This window comes from Abramis brama (genome assembly GCF_963993115.1).
Source record: "Abramis brama genome assembly, chromosome: 14".
In the NCBI taxonomy this organism is placed as follows: Eukaryota; Metazoa; Chordata; class Actinopteri; order Cypriniformes; family Leuciscidae; genus Abramis; species Abramis brama.
In genome coordinates this window covers 14,603,639-14,613,825 of record NC_139976.1, presented here as the reverse complement: position 1 = coordinate 14,613,825, position 10,187 = coordinate 14,603,639, and positions in this window count along the sequence as shown.

The following is a 10,187-nucleotide window of genomic DNA, read 5'->3' as shown; positions in this document are numbered from 1 at the left end:
CTACTTGCATATCATTCTCAGCTTATTTCCATCCTCACCTTTCACCCTTCTTTTATGAACATAGATCTGAACTTAAATGGTTGTAATTCATTAATGCTTTGCAATACAGACCTAAGGTTGGTCTCTTTAAAGAAGACTCTGAAGTGGAAGCAGCTTCAAAATTTACTGTAAAACAAATTTAACTAAAGATTTTTTTTTATTTCATACAAAATATATATCTATAAAAATATCTGAACTCTAAAATTGCTAGAAAATCAAAGCCATTTATCTAACCAAGTTGTGTTCCAAATTTAAAGTACTGTTTATATGCAAAGCAGTGTTAAATTACAGGATGAAATTGGAGTGTTTAAGCTTTCAAATGATACCTAATTTTATTAGTAAAAATATGTTTATCACTTTGCTTTATTGTTTCAATAATCTCCTAGTTTGCCAAGTTCTGTTGTTATTATTGTATGGCTTTTATTTATATAAATTTTGAGAGATACAGTATCTGCTCAATCTTCCCACTGCTGCTGTTCTTATAGACTTCCACTGACTGACCACACACACACACACTCACACGTTCAAACAAATGAACATCTGCATTCAGAGCTGGATTATGGACCTGGGCTGCGTGAAACTCAAAGGTATTGTGAGCTAAGTTGATCGTAGAGGCCAATGATTACGATGGTTGATGAATTCATAATGCTATATAGGCTTACGATGCTTTGGGGAAATGACACACTGGTCAGTGAGCCTCATATAGATACAGTATGAGTAACTGTAGTATTAAATTAGTGATTTTAAAGTATATTGGGGGAAACGGTAATAAATTGATGTTTATTAGACCTTTATGCAGCATAATATTATGCAGCAATATTTACTATATGTATAAATGTAAAAGAATTAACAGCAAATTTACATTATCATTGCACCTTATGCATATTCACCCTTACTTATGGGAGTTTAAGAATGTTCAAGCAAACCAAAAGAAATGGCAGGAGATACAGAAAATTAACTTGTTTTTAATGACATAACAATTATGGAACATTCCGATCCAGGCCTCTGTATCCCACAAGACCATGATACTGTTGGCCACAAACAAATGTGTGGCGCCAAAATACACAAACGACCATATAAGGGATAAATATTTAAACACTGAACAGGCACACACTTCCTATCAACTGCTTCTGGGAGTCGAGGAAACCTGAGAGAATTGATAAAACAAAAATATACAGGCTGCATGAAATTGATAGGTGTTGTGTGGATCAAGGACGCACTCTTAAAAATAATGGTTCTTTATTGGCGCCATATGGTTCCATGAAGTAGGCTACCTTCCTATTGCACAAAAGGTTCTTTATAGCGGAAAAAGTATCTTCAGATTATTAATGTGTTTGGATTATTAAAATGTTTTTCACACAATAAAATTGTTCTTTTTAGAACATTTCACTGAAAGGTTCTTTGAGGAAACCCAAAATGGTTCTTATATGGCATCATTGTGAAAACCCCCTTTTGGAACACTTATTTTTAAGAGCGCAGGTGGGAATTCAGTGGGATAATTTGAGTAAGAGATGAGAGTAAGATGTGTAAGATCCTTACATTTAGATGCTGACTACACTGTAAAAAATTTAACCGTGATTTTTACGGTAAAAAAACGGCAGCTGTGGTTGCCAGAATTTTACCGTCAAAAATACGGTAGCAACCTGTTATTGGTTTTACAGACTTAACTTAAAATTTACAGTAATAAACCATATTTTATTATCTGATATAATGTGAATTTACCGTCCTATTGAAGTATTAATATCTGTTTTGTACCATTGTAATGCACTGATAACCACCAATCACAGCAGTGATGATAGTCACATGATCAATCAAAGCTCATCACAAGCAGCTCTTCCACAAGAAAGTTAATACTATAGAAGCTGCATAGTGTCATTCACACAAACATTAATGTAACATAAAACCCTAATGTACATAACTGATTAGAAAAAACGAAAAAAACTATGAAGAAACATAGTTATTTCAACAAAAATACATCAAATGTGAAGTGTCACACAGGGAATTGTGGAAATGTCAATTTACGGTTTTTCACTGTAAATTATACAATGAGTTGTTCTTTTTCACTTTCAAAAACTGTAAATTTAACGGTATTTTACAGTAGAATTACATTAAATGTACCATTAGATCTATCACAGTTATTTACCGTATATAGTACGGAAACTTTCTGTTAACCAATTAACAGTTTTTCACTGTAGCATTTTTAGTCTTTTACCGTTAAAATTACGATAATTTTTTACAGTGTACCTCAGAAAGGTATAGCATCATGATGTTGAAAGGCTGCAGCTTGGATGTCACACAGTTCAGAATAAACAGACTGGCTTGTATGGATTTGGATGTGTGGACCTGGATGCGTGAGGAGTTTCTATAGGTATGCTATACTCACATAAGATAAGGGTTATTATTAGAAACCAAAGAATTGTGTTCATTTGTAGCTGAGAAACAAAAAAAGAGAAGAATTGAAATATCATACAATTTTGTGACTATTGAGATGTTGTTTTTCAAGGATGGCTTTGTGCGTCCATGCTACAACCACAATAAAAGGCATTGTGTTTATGTCTATCTGAGAAACAAAAAATGTAAAAGAATGGAAATATTATCATAATTTTGAGGGCAAGAAACAATCTGATTGCAAGAACACTGGCACACTTTCAGAGAGGAAGTTTCCACAATGTGATGAGGTTAAAAGTGAGTGATTTTGTTTAATATTGCCCATATGAAGTCAGCAATATGTATCCAGTAATTGTTCCAGTGTGACAATAGATGTTTCATAACCTAAATCACGTCACTGATGCAATATGTTACTATTGGGGTCAAACTTAAATATTATGTAACTAGTTCCATGTGGTTCCTAGAAATCTTTCTAGCCATTAATCAAAATAATCTGGGTAAACCATGCAGGCAAATCCTTTATATTTATATAAGTCTTTCAAAAACACCATAACTTTGCCTGCAATTAAATATTAAATTAGCTTTTTTTAATCATTTCACCCTAATGTTTAACCATGTATCTTACCTTATTCTGTTTTTTTTTTTTTATGGTTATTTATTTGCTATGAGTAAATAAATATATAGTAACACACTATTTTTATTTTGTGCATTTTTATCTACATTTTGTAGAGTACAGGTACATTTTGTGCTCTATAACAATAAAGGTTTCAAATTAATTATTAAACATTGCATCAAGGATAGTTATTTTTTAACTTTGTTGTTGATTTGTTAAAGCACCTCTTGCCCACATAAAACTTGTATCTGAGAGCATATAACATAAAATAACAGAAGTGAGGCTGATAGACTGTTTGTCAAACTTGTTTATTTTTGCTATGCAAATAAATAGCGTTTTCTCATGAAAGATGCAGATGGAAGCCAAGCAGCATTATTCCCAAGAGCCTTTTAGAGCCTCCCATAATGTGCAGGGTCTTAGTGGCAGACCATTATTTTCCATGGAGAAGGGAAACACAAATAAGGAAGAGTCAATAGATCATTAGAGTAATGCCACAATCAAGAACTGTAGTCACTCAGAATTAGGCCTATGTAATAAAATGTACATCTAACAGTTCGTTTAAATTAGACCTATTAGAAATAAGGTTTAAGAATAGCCACTTAGGGTGTTAATATGGCATCCTAAATCATTTTCATGTTTATTATAGTTTCTCAAGTTGAGTTAGCTTATATGTTTAACATTATTGGAAAATAATGAAATAACCATTGTTCGCTTATTAATAGAAACATTGCGTAAGAGTATGTCTTGCATCATCTTTGCGTTATGCTGTAACACAATGACCTTTTGGACAGTATGATTTCCACAGAGGAATAATCTAAATAAATATGTTTGAGTTATGTTTCCGGGGTATTCAGAGTGCACCATTTTGTGAGGCTTTTTTTTTTTTTTTTTTTTTTATGTTAGTTTGGTGGATAGATGGGGGGAATTAACGTTAGTCTGCCGTTGGTCATAGTTCTCAAGGTGCAACAGGGTGTTGTGCCGTTTTGCAACTTGACCTGACGGCGACCTTCATGCAGGTTCTACCTGAATACCAGAGACGAAGAAGAGTAAGATTTCAGCTGTGATTTGTAAAACAGGAACGAGACGACGTAGAACTGTTATTCAGCTACATTGCAAACATTGCATTCGACATTCTCTGTTGCTAACATAGTGACTGATTCGAGACCAGTGACTCGTGTCCGCCAGGCAGATGCATTGAACTTTATGCAAAAACTCAAACCACAATAACCACCATTTCCGGCTGTAAGGCACACGACTGGAGCTTTCTCGTGGGAACTTGTTCGACACTTTACCTCTTGACTTTCTCATATTCACACACTTCTGTGTGGCTGTCTAGATGTGTGTTCATCACGAAACCTCTACTGTCTCCTCTGCATGTAGCCTAGTCATGTAAAACACCATTCAAAACACCAGGACATGACATTTGTGGAAATGCAAAAAAATATCAAAATCTTTATTTTTTATCAGAATAATTATCAGTTCAGCATAGTTACAGGCAGCCTATAATAGGCTATAATGTGAACTGGTTTAAGAGGTTGTAAAATTATAAAGCGAATGAGCGAGGGGAAATTTGAATGAACCTGAATGAAGAAAATTAGGCTAGCCTACATGAAAACATTCACATGAAATACACATAATCTCAAGATGGTTTAGCACAGTGTTTCTTTTCCTGGTGTTCAACAATGAACGATTCATTTTTGACGTTTGGCTTCCATCTAGTGGCAATTGCAGCAAAACGCCATGTTCGAATTTCCTGATATCAAAATAATGTTTGATAATGATGTCAAACTTGTCACCTCAGTTAAATTCACTTATCCAATGAGCTTGGACCATGGCTTGGACCTGTGCAGGAAAACTTAAATTGTTTCGTTTTCTACAAATGTTCGTATAAAACACATGCAAGCTCGACTGTGGTAATAAATGTCAAAACTCCTCGATAGGAACTTCAACGACGAAAAACATTTTGTTCACCAGATCAGCATTATGGGTCGTAATTTGTATTGCATAGCAACAAAATGTCATGGACTGTATAGAATAAAAACAACTTATTAACATTTAACAACCTTAAAATCAATGTAACTCGAGGCTGTGTTGTGAAAAGTTTTTATTCAATGCAACAAGAACAAAACGTAAAATGTAGTCATTTATAAAATTTTATATTTTCCTAATAAAACACATATTAGCAAAATGTAGGCCTGTTGTTTTTCACATTCCAAAATGTCATTCTGAAGAAAAATATATATATGTATATAGCCTATATATATATATACACTCAAAAAAATGCTGGGTTGTTTCTGTAAACAAATTGTTGGGTTGATTGTGCTGGGTCAAAAAGTTGGGTTGTTTGGGGTACTGTAAACACATTATTGGGTTGCTCATGCTGGGTCAAATGAGTTGTAAGGGGGTCATTCACAAATAAACCGCTGGTTGGGTTATTTTGACCCAGCAACTGGTTACTGTTTTCATTCTTTGCGGAACTTTCTGGATTCTTCACTTCTGACCCGAGGAGCACGCCACTCGGCCCAGGCAGTGTTTTATGGTAAGTTAATATGAATGTTTACCTATATTTTTAATAAGTTGTGGTGGTAGCAGCAAGCTAATTTCACTGTTCAACATACAGTCTTTGATATGGAAGTGTGAGGGGTAACTTATTTATTCTGTGAAACATTAATTAGCCACAGCTAGCCGGTTAGAATTTTTGACAAAATGCCGCATCGTTAAATCCTTAGTTGAAATTAAACCAGCTATATCAGCAGCCTTTTTGAAATATGCAGTTTAAATTCTAAATTCATCATGTAATTATCGTAGGCCTATTCATTGTGGACGTTGCGTATTTAAAAGTGAGAAAAGCGTTTTGTATGAAATCCATACGCGCAGTTTCCCTCACAGGGCTCGCGCGTAAAATCAGCGGGAAATGAGTCTCTAATGTAGGCTAGTGAGTTGTGAGTGAAAAGTCTGCTGGCGTAGTTTTAGAAATACTCGTCAGAAGAAATGAGGTAAGTTCCAGCACAGTCTGCGTGTGTAATGTCTCGAACCATCATTTCTGCCAAAAAAAAAAAAAGGCTTTCAAGAGCTTGATATAGCCTAGTTTTTTTTTGTAAATCTTTATAAACATCGACTGAGGAAAGGAGAAATAAATGGACAGGCGCCAGTTTTGAGAAGAAATGTATACCCGTTTAGTTGAACGAATGATCGTCAATATTTAAAACTTAAAAAATGTAAACTTACATGATAGCCTACCCTACCATAATGCATGTCATCTTTCATTTTATTGTGTGTAAGATAACATCTAAACGAGGCGATCATCAGCGCTGCCAGTCAGGAGATTAACGAGCAGCATTGTGGGTTTGTGAGTTTTAATGTTAAAGACACTATCAACATTACAGTAATATTTTACTTTTAATAAAATAATAAATAATTTTAATGCCTTAATGTTGATAATATTTGTCCAAAATACTCTTTTATTACTATAATTCAGTTTGCAAATACTGAATACACATTTTGTTTGTTTTTCACATTTGGTCATTTGGTAATGTTTGCAATAATTTTAATTGCATATTCAATAATAAATTGATACTTCCACAAAAATAGCTTAACTTGACCAACATTTAACATAGGTCAGCCGGAACCGGGGACACTTTCCTATAACACCTGATGTACTCATTATTTAATAAGAAGAATGGCATCTATGCTAATGTTTGTCTTTCTGTTCATTCTAAAGTTTACTGAAGTCAGCCGGATCCAGGCCGTATCCAGATCAGAAGGTGGACCTGCGCCTGGACCCATCCATGACGCATCCCTGAAGGGCCAACCTCATCAGCCCTGTGAAGGCCTCATCGACATGACTGATCCTCAACAAACTCGTCTCCATACCGGTGTGATGACTCCGACTTCCAACCAGATGGAACTGGATAAATATTCTGAATGTTCTTATTCAATCTGACCTCTGACCTGTAATGCTGCCTGGATCATAATCATACACTGTTCGCTCGTTGGCCAGAGGAGAACTGAGCGACTGAGTCTGGGTTCTCACAAGGTTTTTTTCTCCATTCTGTCACTGATGGAGTTTTGGTTCCTTGCCACTGCTGCCTTGGCTTTTGGCTTGCTTAGTTGGGGACATTTAATATTCAACAATATTATTGATTTGCCTAAAGGTGGACGATGACGCAATTTTCTTCTAGAAACAAACTTTGTTGTATTATATTCATGTTACAGTATTACTGTGAAGCTGCTTTGATACAATCTGTATTGTAAAAAGCGCTATATAAATAAAGATGACTTGACTTGACTTGTGTAATCAACAGGTGAGGACCAACATGGTTGAATATTTACAAAATGAGATGACTGGAGAATTGCTGCACATTCTGTGCCTCAGGGATGAAATGAGGGGGACATGTCAGACCTTTGACATTGATTAACATTTGTATTCGATAAAGAAAAGTATTAAAGAAATGTATAAAATAAAAAAATGAGATTGAAATCATACAGTGGCCTCTCTGGTTTATTGTATTACAGAGATAATAATTATTTTACATTCATAATATAACAAATATTTGTTTCTAATTTTATGAGACAAGAAATAACCCAGCACATGAGTAAGACTTAACCCAGCAAGAGGGTTAATTTCACCCACTGGTTGGGTCAAATGAATGACCCAGAAATATGGGTTAAATGGTAAAACCCAGCACTTGGGTCAAACCAACCCAGCGCGTGTTCTGTCCAATAGTGACCCAGCAGTGTGGTTAAGGTTGGGTTATTTTTTAACCCAGCAGTTTTTAGAGTGTATATATATATATATATATATATATATATATATATATATATATATATATATATATATATATATATATTATAAAACATATATTATAAAACATGTAAAATATAACCTCTTGAACAAATACAATGATGCATATATAGTCATGGCTAAAGTAGCATTCTGCTGCACATCATGCCTAACTCCTTTTATCCTTATATTTACAGTATAGCGTTATTGGCTCAGGAGTGCATTTTAAAGGGATAGTTCACCCAAAAATGAAAATTCTATCATTGTTTACTCACCCTCAAGTTGTTCCAAACCTGTATGAGTTTCTTTGTTCTGCTGAACACAAAGGAAGATATTTGGAAGAATGTTTGTAACCAAACAGATCTCGGTCCCCATTGACTACCATAGTAGCCTATATTTTTGTCCTACTATGGAAGTCAATGGGGACCGAGATCTGTTGATTACAAACATTCTTCCAAATATCTTCCTTTGTGTTCAGCAGAACAAAGAAACTCATACAGGTTTGGAACAACTTGAGGGTGAGTAAATGATGACAGAATTTTCATTTTTGGGTGAACTATCCCTTTAACAAGTACTCAGTTTGGCCAAGGGATGTCACTATTGGAGCACTTTACACTGTATAACCACAACCCAATAACTCCGCAAACAGGCCAGAGAGACAAACACAATGTCTATTGGATGACAGAATCCACCCAGGACACCCTCCCTTTTTTAGTGCACACAAACCTCATGCTTTCTAAGACAGATCTTTTAGAACAGCATTATTCATATAGTGAGCATCCCGTATGCTATACTTAAAACCTGGAATATTCAGTGATAGCCTAATTAAGAATGATTTTTTTCAGTTCTCTTCATCACCTAACATTCATTCATCAGAAATTAAAAGTAAGTGTGGAAACATGTTGTTCCAAACCTGTATGAGTTTCTTTCTTCAACACAAAAGAAGATATTTTAAAGAATGTTGGTAACCAGACAGTTGACGGCACCCATTGACTTCCATATTATTATTTTTCCTACTATGGAAGTCAATGGGTGCCGTCGTCAACTGTCTGGTGGTTATCAACATTCTTTAAAATATCTTCTTTTTCGGGTTCAACAGAAGAAATAAAATGATACAGGGTTGGAACAACTTGAGGGTGAGTAAGTAATGACAAAATTTGGGTGATCTGTCCCTTTAACTGAATGGTGGAGTTGGGGTGTCATTGGGCTGTTGTGGACTCACTTGAAAACATAACAAATTCACAAAACCCGAAAGAAGAAATGCTACACAATGCAAGAGAGGGGGCTGCACATTCTTTTCAATGTAAAGGGGAAGCCATTCTTGGAAGCACAGTTAATTTACAACCCCTCCCCGCCCTCAACGCACCCTCCTCCCCATTTATCCAATCACACAGAGGGTGTTGTCAGTGTGTGAGCCAATAATGGCCAAGCGCTTGCCCTTTGAAACACGACCATGATAAATGACTGCATGTCAGTCTTGTGTGAAGAGGAACCATGTAAGGGGGGTGAGACAGAACAGACCAAAACAAATCATTTCCTTTACTCCAGCCCTAGTTAATTATTCTTCTATCATCAACATGCTGATTAAATCACATATTATTTATAAATATATTTTAATTTGATGTTTTATTGAAACAATAAGAACAAATAAATAAATAAATATATTACATTTAAAAAAATAATGATATGCGTTCTTATAAATCCTTCAGGCAATAATAATTGTAATTCCATCGTGTTTTTGTATTAATTTGGTTAGATAATAAGCAACAGCTGTTATCTATATGGCATCACTGTCACTGAGCACAACATTATTATATCACTACATTGCATGGCTTTAGTTCTTCCTACCATATCTTTATAACTCTTCACCACTCCACAGATACTAGCTGTGAATGAGAGTACTGAAAATTGCCTAACATCTCTTTCTCTCTCTGTTATCTTCTCTTATCCTGTTTGACTCTGATGAGAGACTTCAACTATCCCTTGACAATAGATACTCATCATTGTGGCAATGGTTGTAGCATAAAACATGATACACTGACCCTTAGGTCAATACGAATTGTATAAGCACAATGAACTTTACAAATTAGCATGATGAGAAAACTGAAACATTATAAACCATCAAGGTTTCCATATTGTCCTTAGAGCTTCTATGTGTTTTGTCTTACTGTACCAAAACAATTTGGTTGATTTTAAGCCAGCGAAGAACAAAACAGATGCATTGAGAAGGCATGGGAAGACATACAAATGAACAGCTATTTTTTATTTTATTTTTTGCTGAATGATGGGATTGATTTCTCACATACTGGCTACACATAAACACTATCCAAGAGACTAGCCAGTCTGTGCTTTTCTTGGGTGACA